This window comes from Rissa tridactyla, chromosome 6 (assembly GCF_028500815.1).
Source record: "Rissa tridactyla isolate bRisTri1 chromosome 6, bRisTri1.patW.cur.20221130, whole genome shotgun sequence".
Lineage (NCBI taxonomy): Eukaryota > Metazoa > Chordata > Aves > Charadriiformes > Laridae > Rissa > Rissa tridactyla.
This window is the reverse complement of record NC_071471.1, coordinates 12,672,696-12,684,829: the sequence shown is the minus strand read 5'-3', so window position 1 is coordinate 12,684,829 and position 12,134 is coordinate 12,672,696. Positions and strand designations below refer to the sequence as shown.

Here is a 12,134-nt window from a genome sequence, read left to right as displayed (position 1 = left end):
GCTGTGTAAAACAACTCTAAGAGCAGCAAGCCTCAGGGCTGATGTTGATAGAGTTGCCATTAAGTGAATCCTATCAGTCCCCAGTGGTAATATTTCACATCCAGTTGAAGCAAAACAAATGGTTCCCAACACAGCAGATGAAACATCAAAAAAGGCCCACATACATCTAGCATCCAAGCTGTCAAATCCAGCACTATAGCACTGACAACAGCCTGAAACTCAATGTGGGGATGAACCTGACGGATCTTCCTCTAGGAAACTTGGTGTGTCTCTACTTGTACCACAACTGAGTTTCATCTATTGCGCTTTCAGTTTATAACGTGAAACCCTCAAGATCTCCAGGAAAAAAAGAGATAACCCTATGATTAGCTGGACTTCTTTAAGCATCTCTAGAGACGGCTGGAAGAGCTCTCCTTGGCAGAAGGGGATAAGCAATGGCCTGAAAACAGTATCAGTAAAAGGAAAGGAGTATCCAAAATGTTTATGCAGTTTTCTCCCACAGCTCTCGTCTCTAGTAGCCCAGACAGCTCCCAGAATGGTCTCAGCCATCCAGCACTGCAAACTTTCCCTCTCCCAAAGAAAGTAAGGATGGCAACTGATTCTGGCTGGGCAGGATCATCCAGTTTGTCAGCCTGTGCCCATGGTTCAAACTATCCATATTTAGCCAAGATTCAGGTTAAATTGGTAGCATTTTTTTCTCCCAATGAGAAGAGAACTTAATCCAGAAACACTAAGCCATTTTCAAGTCTCATAAGGCCACACAAGTGATGACATATCAGGAACAGACAGGCAAGGGAGAAAAGCTAACAGGCACCCCTATGGTTATCCAAGCTCTTACATTTAGGACAGAAGCCTGCTACAGTCTAATCCACGTGAAAAATGGACATAAACCCAGAGCCTCAGCAAAACCAGGTGGTTATCCAGTATTTGAATGCATGCACGCTGCAATCAGTCTTACGGGACTTGTGTGGGCAGGCGGATAACATGCTCTATTCCCTTGTCAGCAGAGCTTCCTAGTGAGCACAAACGCTTGAAGTGCCCTGTGTGTTGTTCCCCCCTCCGTAAGCTGCAAATCTCTTCAAGGAGACAGCAACGCAGCATCGTTACTCAGGCACCCTTTGGCTGCAGCAGCTGCCAGAGAAGCACAGCTCACAGACCTCCAGCCCTAAAGCCTATCTGCAGCAGCCAGCTGTCCTTAAAGGCAGTCAAGCAGGAACGAACTACGGACACCTCCTGCTCCATAACAGCTCTGAACGCAGCGTGCTCCGGTGCTCCCATGGGAGATGCACTTCCTCTAGTGCCCTGTCCGGCAGGAGGGATGCGATCAGAGCAGGCACCAGATCCAGCTTGCAGGCCATCTGGCAAACCATGATGCTGCCTCTGACCAAGAGGAGGCTTTGAGCCAAGAATCAGTACCAACTGTTTTACTGGAAACATCTCCAAATATTTTCCAGCTACCATTGAAAATATATCCTCTAACAAGGCTGGAACAGCTACTAACTCCAATGGAGGTGTCTCTCTACAATTGCACACCGTCAGAAGACCCTGTGCTGACAAAATCTGCTGGGGTAGCTAAGAAATTAGCAAGTCAACAGTAAACAAGAAATAGGAGCAAGTACTCAGAGCAGACAGTATCAGGAATACCAGCACTGCCTGATATTTACGTACTGACTCATACAGAAGAAGATCCATCCATTTAGACTCACTGGCCAGGACGTGAACAGGTAACAGAAGAGCTTATGAAATCACTGGGAGCTCAGCTCTTCCTGACCTCAGAGAACAAAAAAGCCTTACAGCAGCAAAGTATCTTCTTTCACTCTCTTTCTTTACCCTGTTGCACAATCTTTCTCCACAGATTAAAGCTGCACTTTTCACAAGATGTGAAAGCAGAAGAAAGAGGAGACAGCAAAAGGAAGAAGAGGTATTTCTGCTCATCCACATCAACAGAAAAGTACAGACTACACCAGATTAAATATTTCCGAGATTCCCTAGTTTTCAAGATTTTTCTGGTAAAAGGGTTCACAGGTAACATCTTCACCTTCAAAACATCCTTCATCCACCCATGAACAGCATGTGGTATAACTATGGACTTCTGCAATCACTCAAATATCACAGTAACTTTTTAATATTGGAGATTATTATACAGATAGTTATTTGTCCAGAATTCATAGACTGTACTTAAAATATCCTTCCCTCAAAAAACTGAAGATCGTTATACAAATACGTAGCCATTCACAGCCTCTTTACATATAAGGAACACATAACGTAGAAGAAACTATGGCACTCCAAGATCTACAAGCATGTTCTGAGTGTTTAGACTGCAAACACAGTACAGCTAAAACCTGTTATTTTTTCCATATACATGTAAAACACTCAACTAATTTACAGATCTTGAAACACACCCTACTTTTCCGTAGCATTAGATTAGCTTCCACATCATTAGGTACAAAGTGTGAAATGTCAATAGCAAGTTCCTATTTAAAGTCTTCCAGGGGTTCTCAGTGTCTAACTTGATACAACAAAAGAAACTTAAAATCCAGTTGTCCCACCTGACAAAAAAAGATATTCAGTTGACCTCAGTTTGTACTTTTAAGCACTTCAATATTACTTTTCTCCACACATAGGTAATACGGAACACCCAGGGCAACACACTTAGAATTAACAAAAAATGAATGAGAAACAAAGCTGCTGATTCAGGAACATGGACCCAGTACTGCAAATCACTTTCATCCAGGGCTAATTTTCCACACAAAAGTCCCATGGCTCTAATGTATATAAATTAAGTTATTCCCAAAGCATTCCACAGCTCATCCTATTGAATCTGAAGAGCACACTTGCAAAACACAGACAAACAGACAACACAACAGAACATTTTAGAACACTGGGGGGGAGGGGAGAGGGGGAGGTGGTGTCAGTTTTCCATACTTTTTTGCAGAATCATGCAGATTATACCAAACAGCACAAGTGAACGAGAACAATATTTCCAGCTACAAGTCTTTTCCTCCTTCAGCAGTAAGGCCCCCTGATGCTGCATCCCCTCCTATCTCTGTCAATTACCACACTTCTGAGAGGCTCATCAGCACTACCACATATATAAATATTTAAGAAACTCACAGGGATAATGAGACACAGCTTCAAATCTGCGAAAACACAGGAAAACCAAGCTCAGTGTAGGCTGATTTTCTACCCAGCTTTTCTTACTCACTCAAAAGCATTTGTGCACAAGAGGCCTGTGATTCTAACGCTGGACATTTTAGAACAATTTCTGTGCAGACAAAATGACAATGGACAACTACCGAGACCTATTTTTCACCATTTACACTCCACCACTAGCTTTGAGTTCATAGGTGCTAGGTTGTTCATACCAAAAAATAGAAAAATTAATTATCAATAAAGTAACCAACAGAAAAGCAAATTTATTAGTCTAATTAAAAAGCAGAATTAATGCTACTAAGCACGCAAACTTCGGCTTACACAGGCTCATAGCAACCTTTCATATGTTATTTATTAAAGTGACAGTAAAGTCTAAACCAAGATATTTTAAGCCTTAACTGTTTGACTCAGAAATCCTCATTTTATTTCATTGTTGACTGCAGGACTTATGTAACATTTCCCATTTTGATTTGTTATTAAAGGATTTTAAAACAATATTGTACGGTCACTGACTACAGCCCTAAGGGGCTGAGTACAAAAATAACATAAAAGATACCACAAACTCTACAAAATATAATTTTGATTTAATTTCATTCAAGCATTATGTTCTTTACTTTGGGGAAATTAATTTACCATCTTTGATAGCAAGTGCTCTTCTTCAGCTACTCTGAACACTGATATCATTTGAGGTATGACTGGAACAGAACTTGAAATTGCCTTACCTAATCTAAGACGTTCACCAAACTAAACAAAAGTTTGTCTTACAAACTTCACTTTCTCATCCTACATGTAAAACACCTGAGTTTCCTCCATTCACCAAAAAAATACCCATGTTCCGAAAGGTTCACCACTTACACTAAGCACTCTAGCTTTTTCAAGAGCTTCCAAATTAACGACAATTAACTGGTATGGTGGAAAACATTACCTGCTTCCTGTTTCTCTCAATGACAAAGTCCATGTTTTCATAGCACGCATAGAAAGCCCAGAGAGGCAGTTGCACACTAAGCTGAAATGAGGACAGGTCTACCTTTGGGAAGACTGATGGTCAAGGCCCAAAACACTGAGCAGCTCATCTGTCACATACTCACCTTCGCTCTACACTCACACACTACTCACCTTCAAGACACGTTAGTTTCCAGCAGAAAAGTGTGAATAGGCTCATTTTGGAAGATGTAATGGTCCATCAGTTTTTGTCATTAAGTCTCTTTGCTCTTCCTTTCAGAAACTGGTATTCTGGAGATATAAAAAGAACTTTAATTTAAAATACAGCTCTCAGATAAAGATACCATGTTACATCAGCATTACGTTTTTCCGGCTGTTTACCAGGCACACCGAAGGGTCACCTGATGGCTCCACTCACTGAATTACTGTTGTCTTATCTCAAAAAAGGCTGTAAGGGCTTCTTTCTTTACCCCCGTGACCCTCACAGCTTACACCTTTGCTATCTACATTACAGTAGCTTATTGAGAATTTATCCTAAAGATTGGGAACGGAGAAGTGACTTATTTAAAGTCATGCCGGTGCCAGAACTGAGAATTACACTGTGTTATCAAAAGTCCCTTTTCACCCTGTCTGCTACATTTTACATACTGAAATATATTTACTGCACTTAGGTTTATCTCAAAAGCACAAACACTGAACTTCTCTGCTGAATTTTGCCAAGGTCCCCTCAATAATAGATTAGCTTCCATAACCTCGTTAGAGACACATGATTCCAACTGTGCAGCACAACCAGGGCACTTCTTAGCCTGCTTGGGGTTCTGAGGAGTTTGATATACATTTGGAAAATAAGGCTGAAAAGGCAAAGCAAAAGCACTGGGATTGTAGATGAGCAAATGTCACGTTAGAAACAAATTCCCTAGGAGGCCCATTCTGCAGCCAAAATAATTAGATCACTAGCAAGAATCATCCCAAGTAGATAAATGGTGTGTTACAAGATTAACCAAGGTCATGTTCTCTTATAGCCAGCTTTTCAAAAAGATTCCTCCCCTGAAAACTTAACCCTAGGGCTCCATCCAAATTAAGAAATTCATTGTTGGTGTACATCAGTACAAACTGAATCAAAGTGCGCTATAGCCTGTCAAGTGCTGACTGCCCAAGGAAAGGCCACATGCCTTCTAAGTGAGAGAAATCCGCATTTGAGAGCCACCTAGACTCTGTGACTGCTGCTGCTGGATGCTCAGAGATAACTGCCAACTCATTAAAATTCAATATTAAAAGTTTATTAAATATGCAAACATTAATGGAATTGGACTAGCAGCTACTTAGGCAGATAAAATTTCAACACAGCATGTCCTGCAGTTCTTGCTATCAATATTCTGTCCTTTTGGAAGCATCCATGAAAGAGTCACAACGCTACTCGAGGCAACGAAACCCTTTATCTCTTTTAGGCTACTCAGGTAATGCTCAAGGTTCCCACTGCCAGGAAGTCTAGGAAATTACAGCTACTTCCCAATAATTACAGTTCAGTATATATTATCCATTTTCACTTGCACACTGAACTGCTTGTAATGCACCGTCTCCTGAGATTTTTTTTCTCCCCTTCGGCCATATCTGCAGGGCAAGACCCACACCTCTTTGCAGGCTCACAAGTACAGAGGTTTGCATATATCCCAAACTTGCAGCTCTTGTCAACTTGCTGCTGGAGTTTGAAAGGACTACAAAGAGATAAGGAGTAGAATGTCATACAGACAACATAGATTAAAGAACACCAGCCACTTAAAAGCAACTCTCCTGTAAGTCCAGGTAGCTTTGTGCACGCACAACGTGTGTGTAGAGCTTTGCTTGGAGCTACTCATTCACAGCTATATAGAAACAAGCATCAGAGTCCTCCATGCAAACAGCAATCTCAGTACCTTTTGCTCCTCAAAATGCAGTTTCATTCCTGGATGACTCTGCAAAGTCCCAGTGCTTGGTGAGTGTCTCAACAAACCTCCAGGTTTTTGCTGTAGGGTGACATCAGACTTGGAAGTGCTCTTCACTAATACTATCAGCATAATCCGAGCTAGCCCAGGGGGAAAGGAGGACAAGGAGTGTCTCTCATCACACAAAGCATAAACAAGCTCCTAAGAGTCTCTAATGCACCTCCAAGTAACTTTGGCGACAGCCTTGCTCTCTCAGTAGTAGTTTCAAAGAACATCTGGAAGATTTAATCCTCTAATTATGAAAAAAAAAAAAGTCTTCTCTCAACACACAAGTGTGGTATAGCACCTCTGCCTTGGAGATGTGAGGTTTGAGAAAAAAAGACTGAAATGAAATCTTAGGGAGCAACGTGGAAAAGCATGACTTACCGGGAAAGATAAAGCATGACTGACCAGGAAAGAAGAGAAATCACAGAGCATGAAGTACTGTGACCTTCAAAGAAACGGTGAACTCACTGAGCCCAAAGAGGGGAAACTGGCCATTTGGCAGAGTGGGTTCTTTGCTACCACCTTTCTGGGTACTGACGACAGTCTCATACTGGAGAAGAGCAGGCTGTTGTGTCAAGAACTATCCAGCACCCAGCCTGTGTAATGCAACACAAATCCGAAGTTAGAGTTTTCTTTCAGTCCTGCAACCATATGGGTCTCCCACAAAATAGGCAGAAGGTTCCAGGATGCCTTGGCCAGGAGGGAATCAACAAAATTACCCATCCATCCATCATCTAATGCAACAAGAGGCATCATGTGTTGCAGAAGCCTGAGCAGCAGCCAATTTGGGGTCAGACACACAACAGACTCCCACTCCTTGAATCAGGAAGGCTACACTTAGATTTAGATTTTTCAAGAGAGAACTGACAGTTCCTGTTGGAAATGAAGACAAAGGGATCAACTTCAACGTAATCCAGTTTCTGAAGAGGACACTGACCAAATCTCACACTCAGAGCCTGGGGAATGATCTTTGCTGCTTCAGTGTGTTCACAACCACAGGAAAGCAGCCAGCTCACCAGCAAGCTCAAGGCACTGGTCTCAAGATCAACCATTCCCTGACAAAGCAAAGGAAAACCCATACAAATCCCTTCATCTCTTAGGGACATCATGACTCCTCTTTCTGTTGCAACTGGCCCTAGACACCAGGGGAATAAACGGCTCTGCAAACACTCCCTACGGCTCCAAGAGCTAGAAGGCTTCTATACAAATACCTCCTCAGTCAACTGCCTATCTGGTCATCTTACTGAGCTCCTGAACTTGACCGCATTCATCACAAGAACACATCAAACCAGTTAACCAGCACCAGTATTTCCTCCCATTACAGACAAGCAGGTATAGTAAAACTTTAAAAAAGCACTCTATTTGTAAGTGAACCAGGAAACTCAAAGTACTGTGTGTCAGCTGTACGACATACTAACATTCACTTCAGAATGCAAGAAGAGAGAGAAGTCCTCCCAGCAATCCTACGGCTAAAGCAACTTTTAAACTTTCTCCTTCCCAAAGGAGCATCCTAATGCCACTGAGTAACACCGCAAACACCGCATTCAGGTAGAAAAACAGGTAGAAAGCAAATTATGTTAAGGAAAACCCAGAAATCAATCTGCTACCTACTGAGGTCCACGGCACCCCCAGCATGAGACCCCAGCACTATGTTTTCTCTGCCGCCACCAACATTCGTGTGCTTGGCTGATCTGAAGCCAGCAGCAGTGCTGGATACACAGCACCAGTGGGAAACTGCTCTTCAAGGCATAACCAAGTAGTACAGAAATACAGAGGGATATAATTGAGAGGAGACTTCATCCCCTTTAGCACTAAGCTGTCCTGCCCACACCAAAGGCCAAAACTGTAGTGGCCACAGCACCAGGCACCAAATGAGACAGTGAGAACACAACCTGACAAGATAGGCTGGCACAGTGATCCGCAGCAGCGTATCTCAGGGGCACTGACCTTTATCTGTGAGTCACAGGGCAAATCTGTTGAGCTAAGACAGGAGCAGCCATAGCTCACAAATCTCCAAAAGGTGGAAAAGGTGTTTCCTGGAAACAATAACAAACCAACAGAGTAAAATGAATGCTTTCTCACCAACTCGTTGCTGGATGACCCCGCTAACACCCCTTTGCAGAAGATAGGATCCTCTCTGACAGAACGGCCACCAACAGCTGACCCAGCACAGTGACACCAAAGCTGACATTGCTACACTCCCCTCTGCTCAGCGCTGACCACCTTCTCCCTGACAGAACTCCAGAAATAGCACACGCTAACTCAATGGAGCCTACGCCTGAATAAACCACAGCAGAGGTCTTTGTTCACAGCTCCCACCACAGCAGTACGCTCACTCAATAGATGGATGCAAGGAGAAATGTAGGCCACACATACAGAGAAAAAGAGATCTCCAGACTTCAAAGTGATCATAGATCTCATTTTCAGAGTCAGGAAATGAATACCCATTAAAAATAGCCTGCAAGTGCTGCGGTACAGCTCAACATGAACCAGACGGGCTAAGGAAAAAAATACACTTCATCGAAAAGTTAAAAAGTGGGGTTTTTTTCACTCACTAAATTGCCTGATGAATCATCAAAGAAAAATCTTTGTGATGTAACTATCCAGACTTATACAAAGAACACTGGTAATTAGCTCTTGAAGTAATCCTCTGACCACCATCTGGAGTTCAGTCTAAATCTTGACCTTAGTCACACCAAACATCCTTTGAAAACACACCTGAAAATGAATCACATCACAAGATTAAATTCACAAAGTGGAAAAAGTTGACAGGAACGCTAAAAACCTGAACAAACTTTTACTCCAAGGGCTCCCCACAGGCAGCTCAATAAATGCACATTCCAGAATATCGAGAGTGAGCAAGGGACAATTCATGCCTATCGCAAGTCAGGAAAATGGTTTCAAAACGAGTAAGTAAAAAGACAGGATTTATCAACCCAATCCTACATCTAAAAAAAAAAAAAAAAAGCTTCTTCCATCAAAACCTCAGTTTATAGCAAACAAACAAAGTTGACACATGACACACCCAGTCTTCTTCCAATAACACAGGAGAAAAATCGTCCTAGAACTAGGCTCTGACAGTAAACCAGTCTTACCAAGGGTATCAAATAACTTATTCCCCCACCCACGTATAAACAGCTCAAAATACCTTACTACTAAAGAATGCAGAAATTCCTTCACCAAACGCACTTTAGATGACTGGGTTTTGTTGGGTTTTTTTTTGCTAACAACCTCCTGATTAGCTTGAAACTCCTATTCCCCACTGGCAAATAAGAAGATGCCTCCCACCTACAAAGCCTCTTAGCTCAAGAAAAATGATTTTTCTTTAACATACAGCTCTGTGTTGCATGCTGAGCTCCCCACAGCAAAGCATTCAAGAATGATACACGACACATCACCAAGGAACAACACATATCTTGTCACTTCCAAAGGAATTCCTCTATTTTCAAGGAAGTTTAGCAACCAGATTTTAGACCTCTGTAAGAAAGCCCATGACAGCAAGGGAAGAGGCACAAAGCAGGCCAAAAAACACTGAACCAGTTAGGCTTAGTTCATATTTGAAAGTGAATCTTTGCAAGAATGAGAAATGTTTATTTTTTCCATTGATCATGTATATAAAACACAGAGAGCCTTCTATATGGGGAGAAATGGTCCCAGAGACGAGACCTCCTGGCAGCTGGCCCACAGAATTTCTTCCAGCTAAAGGTATGTTTAAGAATAAATAAGAGCAAGATTAGAAAGGACCACCAGACCTGGCGCCAACGGTGAGACTCCAAATTCTTGTCATTTCACAATTTACAGAGAGACAGAGAAAGACTGTCACCACCCCCAGGTACAAACTTAATTACATACTCCCATCACGCAGCAGAGACTACCAACATTGAGCACGAGTGTACTACAGGAAGGTTTATGCTTATGTAGTTAAAGACTACACTGCAAAAAAAACCTAACATTTTTTACAGCCTTATTTCACGCTTTTCTTTAAATGGTATTTTAATTAATTTTTATCTTCCACAGAGGCAAGAAAGAGACAGACGAATTAACTCCAAGTTTAATCGGTTACAAGCATCACCAAGCCGAGCCTCCCCTGCGATCATCAGCTGCTTCCGTGCACAGCTAGACTGGCTTCAGTTTGATAGGGAGTAATTTTAAGTTGTCATTATCTTTGCCACAATACCTTTATCCCAGCTGCAGCTTCAGCAAGGGTTACACAAGACCAAAGTCCTATACAGCAAGTCAATATTTAACTTAAGTGGTGTACTGTTGAGGACCGCCTAGAGTATTTGATATAGTAACTTATTAAATCTTACACTATCTTTTCTAACAAAGAATAATAAAGGGCAATTTGTCTTCTTTATGAGAAGTTGCAAAGATAAATTCTGCAAGGACAGCAGTTAGATTCAGCTTTAATAATTTTAATAAGGGACCTAAAAGAAAACGTTTTCATGAAAGGAGTTCTAAACAATATGATGTGCACCCTGCTGAACAGACTCAAGACAGGGGCAGGAGCCACAGTACAAAAATCATTTAAAACTAAACCACACCAAGTTCTGGAAATTCATCACTTTTTCAAGAAGTAGTATTTTAACACTGCAATTAAGCCATTAAACTATGTCACAAAGGCTTATATAAAACTCTTGGACATTACAGAAAGAAGTACGTATTCTACACTAAATATCAATATCAAATCTATGAGCTGCTGTACTAACATAGACTTTAAAATAATACAATAAATAAAAGACTGATTTTTTTTTTTCAGGCTGATTGTTCTTAGCCTTAGTGAAACTAACCAAACTGTTTAGATCCCAAAAAAATTCCTTGCGTGCCTCTGATGTAAATAAAGTTTTGCTAACAGTCTCATCTTTTATCATCTTTTTGGACAGAGATCTTTCTGATGTCAGAAACAGCTACTAAAACACAGCTCAGACCAAAACTGAGCAACTGATAGCAATTTTTTGTTTACTACATCTGTTTCAATTCTTTATCCACCTGGTTTTTATGCCTAAATGTGATTTCTTTATTTATTGCTAATACTCCCATCTCTACACTTAGCAACAACTGCTTCTGTTCTCTAAAACTGAACATCTGTTTTAGCAACGATACCAGTGGAGTTATTGCTGGTAATCAACACAGTTATATTTCTAAAAATTCTCCAGTTCTACATTTGTAACCCTCCACATGGACCAGTTTGGTCAACACCCAAAACTAATTTTTTTCAGGAAACAAAATTAAAATATTTCTACTGTAAAAGAGTGGAGAGGGGGCTGAGAATATTAGCCACATGATGAAAAATAAGGAGGCAGACAGTATTGCACAGCTTTCATCTAAAAAAAAAAAAAAAAACCAAAACCAACCAGAAACAAACCAACAAAAAAAACGACCAAAAAACCAAACCACAAACGTTCAGCCAGCTCACCTGCTCAGGGAAGCGCAGCCTCAGGGAACGCTTTCACAAGCGGCTTAACTGATTTTGATCCATGACACTGCCTAAACGGGCGGACCCGCCTCTCCCTATTACTTACACTAGTATTAGAACAGACACACAGTCAGCTTCATCAGTTCACTTTCTGTATGGTGCTAATTGCCGGCTGGACTGGCAGATGAATCCAGCCGACCACACAACTACTTATACCTGCACACAAGAGGCAACGAAAATGGACAATCAGGGGACTGGAAAAGAGGTGCAGGCCATCCTTTTCAGCAGTAACATCACCTTAAACCTGCTCTCTTGAAATTCCACACTAACGTATCGTTACCACAAAAATGTAAGCTTTCACATTTCAAACGCCTCCTTGGAGGGGTCAGATCAGGACTCAAATCTGTCTCAAAGTGAGCGCAGAAAGTATTTCCCTTTATTTTTTCACTCTGCTTTGCGAATGAGATCAGTATGTTAAGACCAGTCTATCTCTGAACCAGCAAAACTAGAGGATAAAAGAACTGCAAGTGAAGTCACAACATTGTCTTAGTAGCTTCCAGCAGCAAAACTCCACAAAGCTCAAATGAGAAAGGAGGCTGACAGGTTCCTATTGCTAGACTCTGCCCTGTGAACTGCCTCTCCCTATACCAAGACAA

The 12,134-nt window shown here is 41.6% G+C and overlaps 1 protein-coding gene across 7 annotated transcripts in view; it reads right to left on the bottom strand.

Annotated features, from left to right (window-relative positions):
• Positions 1–12,134, bottom strand: part of MAP3K13 (mitogen-activated protein kinase kinase kinase 13) — an 82,681-nt gene that overhangs the window by 69,936 nt on the left and 611 nt on the right. For 4 of the 7 annotated variants that reach the window (XM_054205672.1, XM_054205683.1, XM_054205678.1 and 1 more), the window contains exon 2: positions 4,270–4,386. The gene's annotated coding sequence lies outside the window, so the exon portion shown is untranslated. Of the gene's footprint in view, positions 1–4,269; positions 5,961–6,008; positions 7,066–8,009 lie in introns of those variants that run through there. The other 3 variants (XM_054205677.1, XM_054205676.1, XM_054205674.1) reach the window with 3 other exon arrangements.